At 42.3% G+C, this 11,167-nt stretch overlaps 1 pseudogene; it reads right to left on the bottom strand.

Moving 5' to 3' along the window:
• Positions 1-2,672: 2,672 nt before the first annotated feature.
• On the bottom strand, positions 2,673-3,792 carry LOC102283318 (glycine cleavage system H protein, mitochondrial pseudogene; annotated as a pseudogene).
• Positions 3,793-11,167: the final 7,375 nt, after the last annotated feature.

Here is an 11,167-nt window from a genome sequence, read left to right as displayed (position 1 = left end):
TTATGATTCCCTCCTTCCTTTGTTTTTGTTTTGTAATTAGGGGGTTATGATAAGAGAAGCTCTCTTTTAGTGGGAGATCAATTATTTTGCAACTGATAAGTAGAAAGGGGACTTCGCTGTGGTCCAAAAATTTAGCTATAACCATTCAATAATAGGAAGGGGCTACCATGAATATTTTATTGGTATTATTAGAGGTGGTAGAAATAGAAATATTAATAGGTATTATTAGAACAATGGGGGAAAGGCAATTTGTTGGATTACAAAGATGCTAACATTTAGTGGCATAAAAGCATGGGTGCTGAACTCGAGTGACACTGCTGTTCAGCCATGTAACCAACTGTGGGCACCAGGACAAGTTACATCGTGTCTCTGAGCCTCCATTTTTACTTCTATAACGTGAGGGTGAGAGTACGGCCTATTTCATAGTGTTGTTAAGAGGACCAAATGAGCTAAGGCCCATAAAGTGCTTAGCACATTGCCTGGCACAAATGTGCTCAATAAACATTATAAATAGCATTTTATTATTATAGACACTAAGTTATTATCGTTACCTGTAAGCTTTATTTATGGCTGCCTTATGATATTTATTACTATCTGTCTTATATCAGAGTTATTTACATTAAGGCTAAACTACTGAACAAAACTTCCTGGGGGAAAACTGCTTGTCTGATTCATACACCAAACACTATAGAGTCTAGCATGCTGAAGCAGCACTAAATCACAGTAGCTATCAAACATTTTTAATACATACAGACATGATTGAATCTAGAAACTTTAACAAGACACACCTTACTATGTACAATGCACTCTGATATTTATTTTTCCGTTCTATTTCATCCCACTAAAAACTAGTCTCATCTTGACCTACTAAATTCACTGCTGGGTCTGTCCTATGACTTGAAAATCCCTGGGCTAGACCACGAAGCAGCCTTGAACCTTCCTCCCAAGGGTGGTGGTGTGGTTAGTGAGGAGTGAACAGAAAGGCTGGGCAAGGACCAAATGGCAGCTACTTTTAGGACACTAAATAGCAGAGATGAGGCAGATCAAGAGCACAAGGGATGGGGAGGAGAGGGCCTTGATTCAGAAATGCTGAGTTCTGAAGGTAATAGCATCAAGTTCAGAGCTGGGTCATTCTAGCAGTCTTAATGAAAAACAAAGAAAGGGGAAAAATAGAAACAGGGATCAACTGCCTGGAAATGAGGCTGGCAGTACAGAAGGCCAGGTGGGCGTTGGTATCTCTCCTATTCCAGGAACTCTCCTTTTTTCCAGATTTTTCTTTTCCTATCAAAAATAACTTGGGTGTGTTTTTAAGTTTAAAGACTATGAAGTGTACACACATACACCCCCTAACTTTAAAAAATAATGTTTAATTGCCTTGTCTTGACTCAGTGGGTTCAATAATTCTCCCTCTTCCTTCCTGCTTTTTCCATTAGCTTAAACTCCATATTTTTTTTTCTGTCTTATTTTCCTTTAAACATGATTTTGGTCTAAGAACTTTTGCTTCCACAGCCTCATAACTGTTTCAAGGCCCAGACCATTTTACAATGTTATCTGCAGTCTTATGGTTTCAATTTATTTTTTCTTCCATTTGATCCTCTGCACAGCAAGTGAGATTTGGTCATTCTTTCATTCATTGAGTCTAGCAATTTGTTGAACATTTATTACGTGCCAGACACATACTACCTGCTGCTCAGGTAGCCGTGATGAAAAACAAGCTCCTTACTGTTACAGATGTCATAGTCAGGTAGGGGATGTAGACACTAATCCTATAATCACACAAAGAAATATAAACAGCCACTGTGATATATTCACTATAGGATAGGTACGTGACAATTTGAGAGTGTTCAGAAATGACCAGTCAAGGAAAAGTTATTTGGGAAAGTAAGGTTTCAGCTGAGAACTGCAGAATGGGGAGCAGTTAGGAAAAAGGATCGGGAGCATCCAGGCAGGTAGAATATGGTCTTGGGGTGAGAGGGAGCAAGTTGAGTGAAGGGGACTAAGAGAACGCCAGTGGGGTAGCAGGAAGTTTCTAGAAAGGCATAGTGGGAAACGGTTCTGGTTTCATGCTGTGGAAATTCATGCACTACTTTCTCTAGTCTGTGTTAGGGAGTTTTTTTTTTTTTTTTTAAGAAGTTGAATATTTTATTATTAAATTGTTTATTCTTCTGCAAGTCTGTTGCTTAACTATATAAAAATAGCACCAGCAAACACAGCAAAATTAAGCAAACACAGCAAAATTAAGATAGTAATATTCTTCATTGGACACTATACAGCTAACAAACTTTCCTCCACTGGCAGTTATTTCTAGTGGGAAGATAATTTTGACCCAAATCCAAGGATAGCTGTAAGCAAGTTACAATGTCATATAAGGTTTAAGATAACCATGTTATCCTTGAATTACATAATTTTTGTAATCAGTTTTAACAGAGATAATTTCAGGAATTCTGAATATTGTAACTGGAGCCTAGCCTAAAAATCACAGGATGCTGTGGAAAAGATGCACACTGTTTATCTGAAGTCAGTAGAAAGTTAAGGGGTATTTTCTTCAGGAAACATTGTTAGAAGTAGTTTCTTTTGCTAAAAGTTGCTTTTTAAATATCTATCCACCACTAATTTAAGACAACTATGATAGATTTAATTGTTTCAAAGTAGTTTATGTTGGGGTTCCATTTTCACTCCTCAATAGACTTTATGTATTACTCATATGCTTCTTTACTCATTAGTTCATCTAGTTCTGAAGGGTTACTGAATGTCATCTTGATCAGCCAACCATCTTCGTAACAAGACTTGTTGACAAGTCCTGGATTTTCTGCTAGAGCTTTATTAATTTTAGTTACTTCTCCTGATAGTGGAGAATAGAGTTCACTAGCAGCTTTCACACTTTCCAAAGCACCGAACTCCTCTTGTTTGTTCAACTTTGTCCCAACTTCAGGCAGACTACAGTAAACAACATCTCTCAAAGCTTCCTGTGCAAAACTGCTGATTCCCACTGTTGCAACACCGTTTTCTGTTGTTACCCATTCGTGTTTTTTTTGTGAATTTCCGCACCGACAGCAGAGTAGGGCCGGTGCGCAGCGCCCGGACGGCACCCACCCACAGTCCCCAGGGCGGCAGCGAGCAGGGCGCGCTACGTGCCGAGATGGCGCGCAGGCTGCCAACCGCGCCGCGCACAGCGCCATGTTCGCACGGGTGCAGAGGGCCTCCGCGCAGCACCTAGAGCACCCCGGCCGGCCGGGGCTGTTAGGGAGTTTTGACGTTATCCTAAGGGCGATGGCAATCCATTAGACTGTTCTTTGGGTCCTTGTGTGTGGTGGTGGTGGGGAGGATGTGAGCATATTTATTTCAGAAAATGCCACTTTGGCTACAGCATGGAGAACGAATTGGTGTCTGGCTAAGTGTGACTATAGATAAAATTGAAAAGCTATCACTTTCTGTGTGTTAAGCACTGTTATAAAGGGTTTTTCTACACTTTGTCATTGAATCTTCACAACCCTATGTGAATGGAGTAGCTACAGTTATTATCCCCACTTAACTTGTGAAAAAAACTGAAGCTCAGAGAAGTGAAGAGACTTGCCCAAGATGGCATAGCTGGGATGTGGCAGAGCTGGGATTCTATCCCATAAGGCTATTAAGCTCACTCACCTGTTTCGTTCCTCCTCCCAGCCCCTCCCTTCTGGCAGCCACCACTTGTTCTCTGTATCTATGACTCTGTTTCTGTTTTGGTGTTTGTTCACTTGTTTTTTGGATTCCACATTTAAGTGAAATCATATGGTATTTGTCTTTGTCTGACATTTCACTTAACACAATACCCTTTAGGTCCTTCCATGTTGTTGCAAATAGCAAGATTTCATTTCTATGGCTGAGTATGGCTTTTCCAGTGGTCATGTATGGATGAGAGTTGGACTGTGAAGACACCTGAGCGCTGAAGAATGGATGCTTTTGAACTGTGGTGTTGGAGAAGACTCTTGAGAGTCCCTTGGACTGCAAGGAGATCCAACCAGTCCATTCTGAAGGAGATCAGCCCTGGTTGTTCATTGGAAGGACTGATGCTGAAGCTGAAACTCCAGTACTTTGGCCACCTCACGTGAAGAGTTGACTCATTGGAAAAGACTCTGATGCTGAGAGGGATTGGGGGCAGGAGGAGAAGGGGATGACAGAGGATCAGATGGCTGGATGGCATCACCGACTCGATGGACACGAGTTTCAGTGAACTCCGGGAGTTGGTGATGGACAGGGAGGCCTGGCGTGCTGTGATTCATGGGGTCGCAAAGAGTCGGACACGACTGAGCGACTGGACTGAACTGACTATTCCATTGCATATATACCACATATTCTTTATCCATCCATCTATTGATGGGCACTTCCATATCTTGGCAATTGAAATAATGCAGCTATGAACATACGGGTGCATGTATCTTTTCTAATTAGTGTTTTTTTGTTTTGTTTTCTTCAGGTAGAGCCACCTGATAGTTTTGAATGAAACTGCCATCAGAAGTTTCCTATTTCATAAGCTTGTTGTTTTTCTTCCTCCACGTCAGGGGTTACTTGGCCTTCTACCTGCAGATTCAGTCCCACCTGAGTCCCTGGACCAATCCTGATTTTAGACAAGAATAACCCAGGCCACTCCAGTATTCGTGCCTGGAGAATCCCATGGACAGGGGAGCCTGGTGGGCTGCAGTTCGTGGGATTGCAAAGAGTCAGACACAACTGAGCGATTGAACAAGCCAGGCAGTTCCAGCCTAGCCATCAGGTTTTCAGTATTAAAATATCAATGTTGCCTTAACTTGCTTCCTATTTCTGAAATCTGGGCTTTTTGGCTTTCTGCCATGTATCTGAGTCCTTGTCTTGGCCAAGTGAAACAATGGCTATGAAAATGTTTTGGAAATGATAGTGCTTAATATATGTACCTAGCATAGGGTGTGAGTACACAGTAGATTTTCAGTAAATAGTAGCTACTGCTACCTGGATCATGGCTTGGTTATTGCAAGTCAACCAAGCAAAGTCACAAGGAACAGAGTTCAACTGCAGTATCTTTTCAAGAAGTGACAAACCCTCTCCTCTAGAGAGCCTTCTTGTCCTGCTCTTGACAGGGTGTTGCTCTCTCTGATTTTCCACTGACTAGTCTGTGCGTCTTCCCAACCTGGTTCATAAGGTGGAGGGTAGAATATTCAAAAAGAGCCTGGATTCTGGAATCAGTTCTGCATTTGAATTCTGACTGCATGACCTTAGGAAAGATGCTTAACCATTCTCCAATTTCATCATCTGTGAAATCATAAATACTTCATACCCCTTGGCAATCGAATTAAGCAAAGTACATAAGGGCATTTGTATTCAGTAAGCATGAGCTTCTCTTTCTTTCTTTCCTTCCTTATTCCACGTACCTCTGCAAAACTGGTCCAATTTGGTCTTGGGCTGTCGGACTCTGAAGCAGCCCTTGTTTAACTGTTATTAATAAAAATGCCCCATAACCTTCTCAATAGCATGCCCTAAACTTTGGTCTGGTTTATTCTTGTGCAAGCTAATATGACACATTCCGACCACCAGGGCTGTGTGTACCTAATTACTGCTTGACTAGCTCAGTTAATATTAACTGAGAATTTACTTTGTGAAAGGTACCATAGGAAATATTAATCCACCTCCTTCCTGACTCTTTACATTGGGCTGACTTACCTGCCCTTCTTTTCAGCACATCCCTGTGGGCCTCTCTGAAGCCACCCCCAGTAGTTAGCAGGCATTCTAATCAATTGATGTGCCTTCTCTTGCCCCTAATTAGTCTTGATTTGATTTTACTTTATCTTGTTTTCCTGTTTCTCTCCTTGACTGTGTGCTCTGATTTTGATCATTCCCATCTTTGTTCCTTCCAGGACTTGATCTTTTCCCTGACTTTCTCTTTGGCATTTGGACTTTGGCAGACTGGCATCCTTTATGGCTCAGCTCCTCATTTTGGGTCTGGGGTTTCCTGATGCCTCTGGTGACAGAACTTCTTTCTTGATCCAGTTTTCCTGTCCAATGGGTTCCTAATGCTTGTTCAAATCTGAATTATGTCTAGATAAGTCAATCATGGTGGCCCAGGGTGAGGATAGGGTGAGAGCAGGGGAGTGCTAACCAATACAAATTACATGACTTGTCTTGCTGCCCACAGGGAACACACACACTGAGCAAGCAATGACTGGTAGGTATCTAGCATGTACTCATTATACACATAATACCAACCAACAAACTCGATGCATCTGAAAACGAAAATCCCAACACCAGAGAATGGTGGATCTGGCAGTCCGGCCCATCGAGGCCAAGTTGGCCTGGGGCGGTAAAATTGTCTTCTGGTGTTTTTAAAAATATACATCAGTATATCTTTCAGAGGTGCCTGATTTACAGGCAAGGAAGACACTCTTAGAAGACCTGGTTTTGAAACAGGAGGAAAGGGAGCAGGGCACAACCTCTAAAAGAATGATATAGCCCTTGAGGATACAACATAGACATAAACTGTTTAGAACCAACTAGGACCAAAATGGCAGAAGATTCTACTTCCAGTTGTCCCTGAGCCTCATTAGAGCTCACTGTAATATATTAGCATCTAAATGATATACCTACAGGTGCCATCGTAGTCCTGAGGCTAACTATAGAAGGTCAAAAGTGGACAGTGGCCCAGTTCTTAGAAATTTCTGCCCCTTCCCCCAACTATTTAGAATAATCCTCCCACTCATTAGCCTATGAAATTAACCAGCCCATACAAACTAACCACCCCATATTTGGGGGCCTCTTACCTTCTGAGGTGGCCCACATACTGTCTGTGGACTGTTTCTCCCAAGGTCATTCTTGCCTTTGAGACAGACCTCATTCTGTCTATGGAATGTGTATCTCTCTAACTAAATCCACTTCTTACTTGTGACTTTGTCTTTCACTGAATTCTTTCTGTAATGAGACATAAAAAACCCGAGCTTCATTAAGTCCTGAGACCAGGTGTATGATCTCAATGAAAAGATAATGGGTTTGGACTTCCCTGGTGGTCCAGCGGTTAAGTCTCCATGCTCCCAATGCAAAGGGCACAGGTTTGATCCTTGGTCAGGGAACTAAGATCCCACATGCTGCATAGCACAGGCAAAAACAAAAAAAAAGATAGTGGGTTCAAGTTCCAGTTCACAGATTCAAGTCCCAGTCTGAGCTGTGTTTTCAGTTTAATATGCTTTACAGATATTTTAAAAATAATTTCAAGATCAGTTTTTCTTATTTTAACCACTTAAAATATATTTCATTGCTCATTTTGCTATTAAGACCATAATTTTAGAATATGTGATTCTCATAAAAAGAAACTCTGTTTGCAGTAGGGCCAAAATAACTGAGACTTATAGCAGAAATATTTTAATTGGATTGTTGTTATAGTGTATACTTTTCATACTTTTGTTCTACAAGATGCAGCTGAAGCCACACTCAAATCTGATACATACAGTTCTATGAAAATATGATCGGAGAAGGCAATGGCACCCTACTCCAGTACTCTTGCCTGGAAAATCCCATGGATGCAGGAGCCTGGTGGGCTGCAGTCCATGGGGTCGCTAAGAGTCGGACACGACCGAGCGACTTCACGTTCACTTTTTCACTTTCATGCATTGGAGAAGGAAATGGCAACCCACTCCAGTGTTCTTGCCTTGAGAATCCCAGGGACGGGGGAGCCTGGTGGGCTGCCGTCTATGCGGTCGCACAGAGTCGGACACGACTGAAGCAACTTAGCAGCAGCAGCAGCAGCATGAAAATATGGTACTCAGGAATCTGATCTTGCAGAATGCATAGGAGGATCATTCACTTTTACTTTTCTTCCTTTTCATCTACTGCCATAAACTGTTCAAGCAGGCACAGGTTAGTGGGGAAGCAGTGGAACCTGAGAAGGACAAGAAGAACTAGGAGAATTTAGCAGTCTGTATAATGGCTCCCAAGGATAAGGAAATTGAAACAGAATGAGTGCTAGTGGAGAAAGCATCCCAATAGTGTTGTGATACTGTGATTTCTGGGCTTCCCACATGGCTCAGTGGGTCAGGAATACACCTGCAATGCAGGAGACGCAGGCAGATGCGAGTGCAATCCCTGGGTCAGGAATATCCCCTGAAGGAGGGCATGGCAACCCACTCCAGTATTCTTGCCTGGAGAATCCCATGGATGGAGGAGCCTGGTGGGCTACAGTCCACGGGGTCGCAACGAGTCAGACACGACTGAAGGGATTGAACATGCATGCACTGTGATTTCTAAGGAGAAATATATGTTTGTTTTTCACTCTCAATTCTGGAACAGAGCTGCTAAAAACCTTGGAAGTTCCTGGGAGGAGAGCAAGAAAGGTGTCTTGTTATGTCAATGAAGTGACTTTTGGACCCTGTTTGAGGATGGGGGTAGGTTGCCCGGAGAACCAACCAGGTGATTAAAGGGTTGTAACTTTCAGTCCCACCTCTTGGTGTCCAAGGAGAGGAGAGGACCTGGAGGTTGATTCAGGGGTCGTTGGCTAATGATTTGATCATTCATGCCCATGTAATGAGGAGAAGGCAATGGCACCCTACTCCAGTATTTTTGCCTGGAAAATCCCATGGACGGAGGAGCCTGGTAGGCTGCAGTCCATGGGGTCTCTAGAGTCGGACGACTGAGCGACTTCACTTTCACTTTTCACTTTCATGCATTGGAGGAGGAAATGGCAACCCACTCCAGTATTCTTGCCTGGAGAATCCCAGAGGACGGGGGAGCCTGGTGGGCTGCCGTCTATGGGGTTGCACAGAGTCAGACACGACTGAAGCGACTTAGCAGCAGCAGCAGCAGCAGCCCATGTAATGAAGCTTCCAGAGAAACCTAAAAGGCCAGAATTTAGAAAGCTGCTGGGTTGGTAAATTTGGGAAATTTGGGGACAGTGGCAGCCTGGAGAGAGCATAGGAAGCTCCTCATCCTTTCCCCATACCTTTCCATGTGCATCTCTTCCCTCTGGCTGTTTCTGAGTTCTATTCTTTTATCATAAGCTGCTAATCTAGTAAAATCTAGTAACAGTTTCCCTCAAATTCTGTGAGCCACTCTATTAAATTAACTGACCCCAAGGAGAAGCTTGTTGGAACCTACACTCTATAACTGGTTGCTCAGAAGCACTGGTGATAACCTGAAGTTGGGGGATGGGACAGTTTTGTGGGACTGAGCCCTGACCTTGTAGAATCCGATGCTATCTCTGGGTGGATAGGGTCAACATTGAGCTGAATTGTAAGGCAGCCAGCTGGTGTGTGGAGAGTTATTTGCTGCTTTGAGGGATAAGACCTGCCCCCTCCACCACACACACACACTGAAACACACATTGGAATTGGCTTCAGTACCCAGATTAAGTGTTCAAAGGGACACAGCAAGCTCCAGCACTGAAGACCATCCATGTGCTGATGTTTGGAATCAGACAGATAATTGCTCTTGGTATGTAGAAGCAGCCCCAGTTCATGGTGCACAGAGAGTGTTTGGGCTCTGGTCAAGTAAGTTGAGGTCAGGGCAGGCATTGAGGCTCATTGAGGAACTGGAGGACAAAGCAAGACTCCAAGGCAGGAGGTCACTTTTCTAGACTGAGCAACCCCACTGCGGATTAGCAGAAGAACTCATGTGAGCATGTTCAGGCTTCCCTTCAGGTCTGCCAGTTTAAGAAGATCAAGAGTTCTTTCTTTTTTTATTTTTTAAATTTTATTTTATTTTTAAACTTTACATAATTGTATTAGTTTTGCCAAATATCAAAATGAATCCGCCACAAGAGTTCTTTCAAATATGAATCCTCTAGGTCTCAAGCCTTCCTAGGCTGAACCTGACTATCTATTGGGTTATTATTTGCCTCTCTTTGCAGTGCCACAGGGACTAGCAGGGCCAAACTCCAAGCTAAAAGTAGCATTAGTTTGAGAAGTCATGGGGCTTCTATATACAAAAATCCATTTTATGTACCATTTCCCAGGATCATCTGTATTGCTCAAGAAGTATTTGTTGAGGGTTCATTGGTGTGATAGTCAGTTTTATGTCCCATCTTGGCTAGGCCTAGGTATCCAGATATTTATTCAAGTGTTATTCTAGATATTGCTCACAAGGTATTTTGAGGTGAGATTAACATTTAAATCAGTAGACTTTGAATAAAGCATGTTACTCTCAGTAACAGGCCCAGTGGGTCGGCCTCATCCAATCAGTTGAAGGCCTTAATAAGACAAATTTTGACCTCCTTCTAGGAAGAAGGACTTCTGCCAGGAGACTGGCCTGAACTTCAACATCAACTCTTCCTTGGCTCTCCAGCCTGTGGGTCTCCACAATTGTGAGAAACAATTCCTTAAATTAATCAACCAGTCTCTACATATCTCATATATTAGGCTGGCAAAAAAGTTCCTTCAGGTTTTTCCATACTGGCTGATGGAAAAAGCTGAACAAACTTTTTAGCCAACCCAATATATATTAATACATAACCTTGTATATATGATACATATGGGTGCACGCTAAGTCACTTCAGCCATATCTGACTCTTTGCAACCCTGTGGAGTCTGCAACCCAGCAGACTCCTCTGTCCATGGGATTCTCCAGGCAAGAATACAGGAGTGGGTTGCCATGCCCGCCTTCACGGGATCTTACTGACCCAGGGATTGAACCCAAGTTGCTTTGGCAGGCAGGTTTTTTACCACTAGTGCCACCTGGGAAGCCCATATAATATGTATATATAAACTTATATCTTGTATAAGTTTATATATACATATATCTTGTATGTATGTGTGTGTGTGTGTATATATATATATATATAATATTTATACCTTACTAGTTCTGTCTTACTAGTTGTCTTTCTGGACAACACTGACTAACATAGTTTTCATAATTTCCATTATGAAATTACATAAATTTCACTCCATTGAAGAGCATCATTTGCTTATGTCATGTTTTCTTCCGAACTATTCCATTAATAGCATCTCTAGCCTTTTCCCTCACCTGGTTCTATGATAAGGGTAATAGAAAAAAAATTGCAGAGCTGAGAAACTTTATATATTAACACATTTTGAAACAATCTGCTTTCAAGATCTGTTTGTTTTCAACATCAAAACTGACCATCATCATAACGATGTGTGGAAAAGTAGTCACTTGAGAATAAAATGTTAAACACTGAAGGCTATTCAAGGATGTTGTGGACAGACTCGTTTGAACTGAT

This window comes from Bos mutus, chromosome X, assembly GCF_027580195.1.
Source record: "Bos mutus isolate GX-2022 chromosome X, NWIPB_WYAK_1.1, whole genome shotgun sequence".
NCBI lineage: Eukaryota > Metazoa > Chordata > Mammalia > Artiodactyla > Bovidae > Bos > Bos mutus.
The sequence above is the reverse complement of the archived record's forward strand: the minus strand, read 5'-3'. Positions and strand labels throughout refer to the sequence as shown.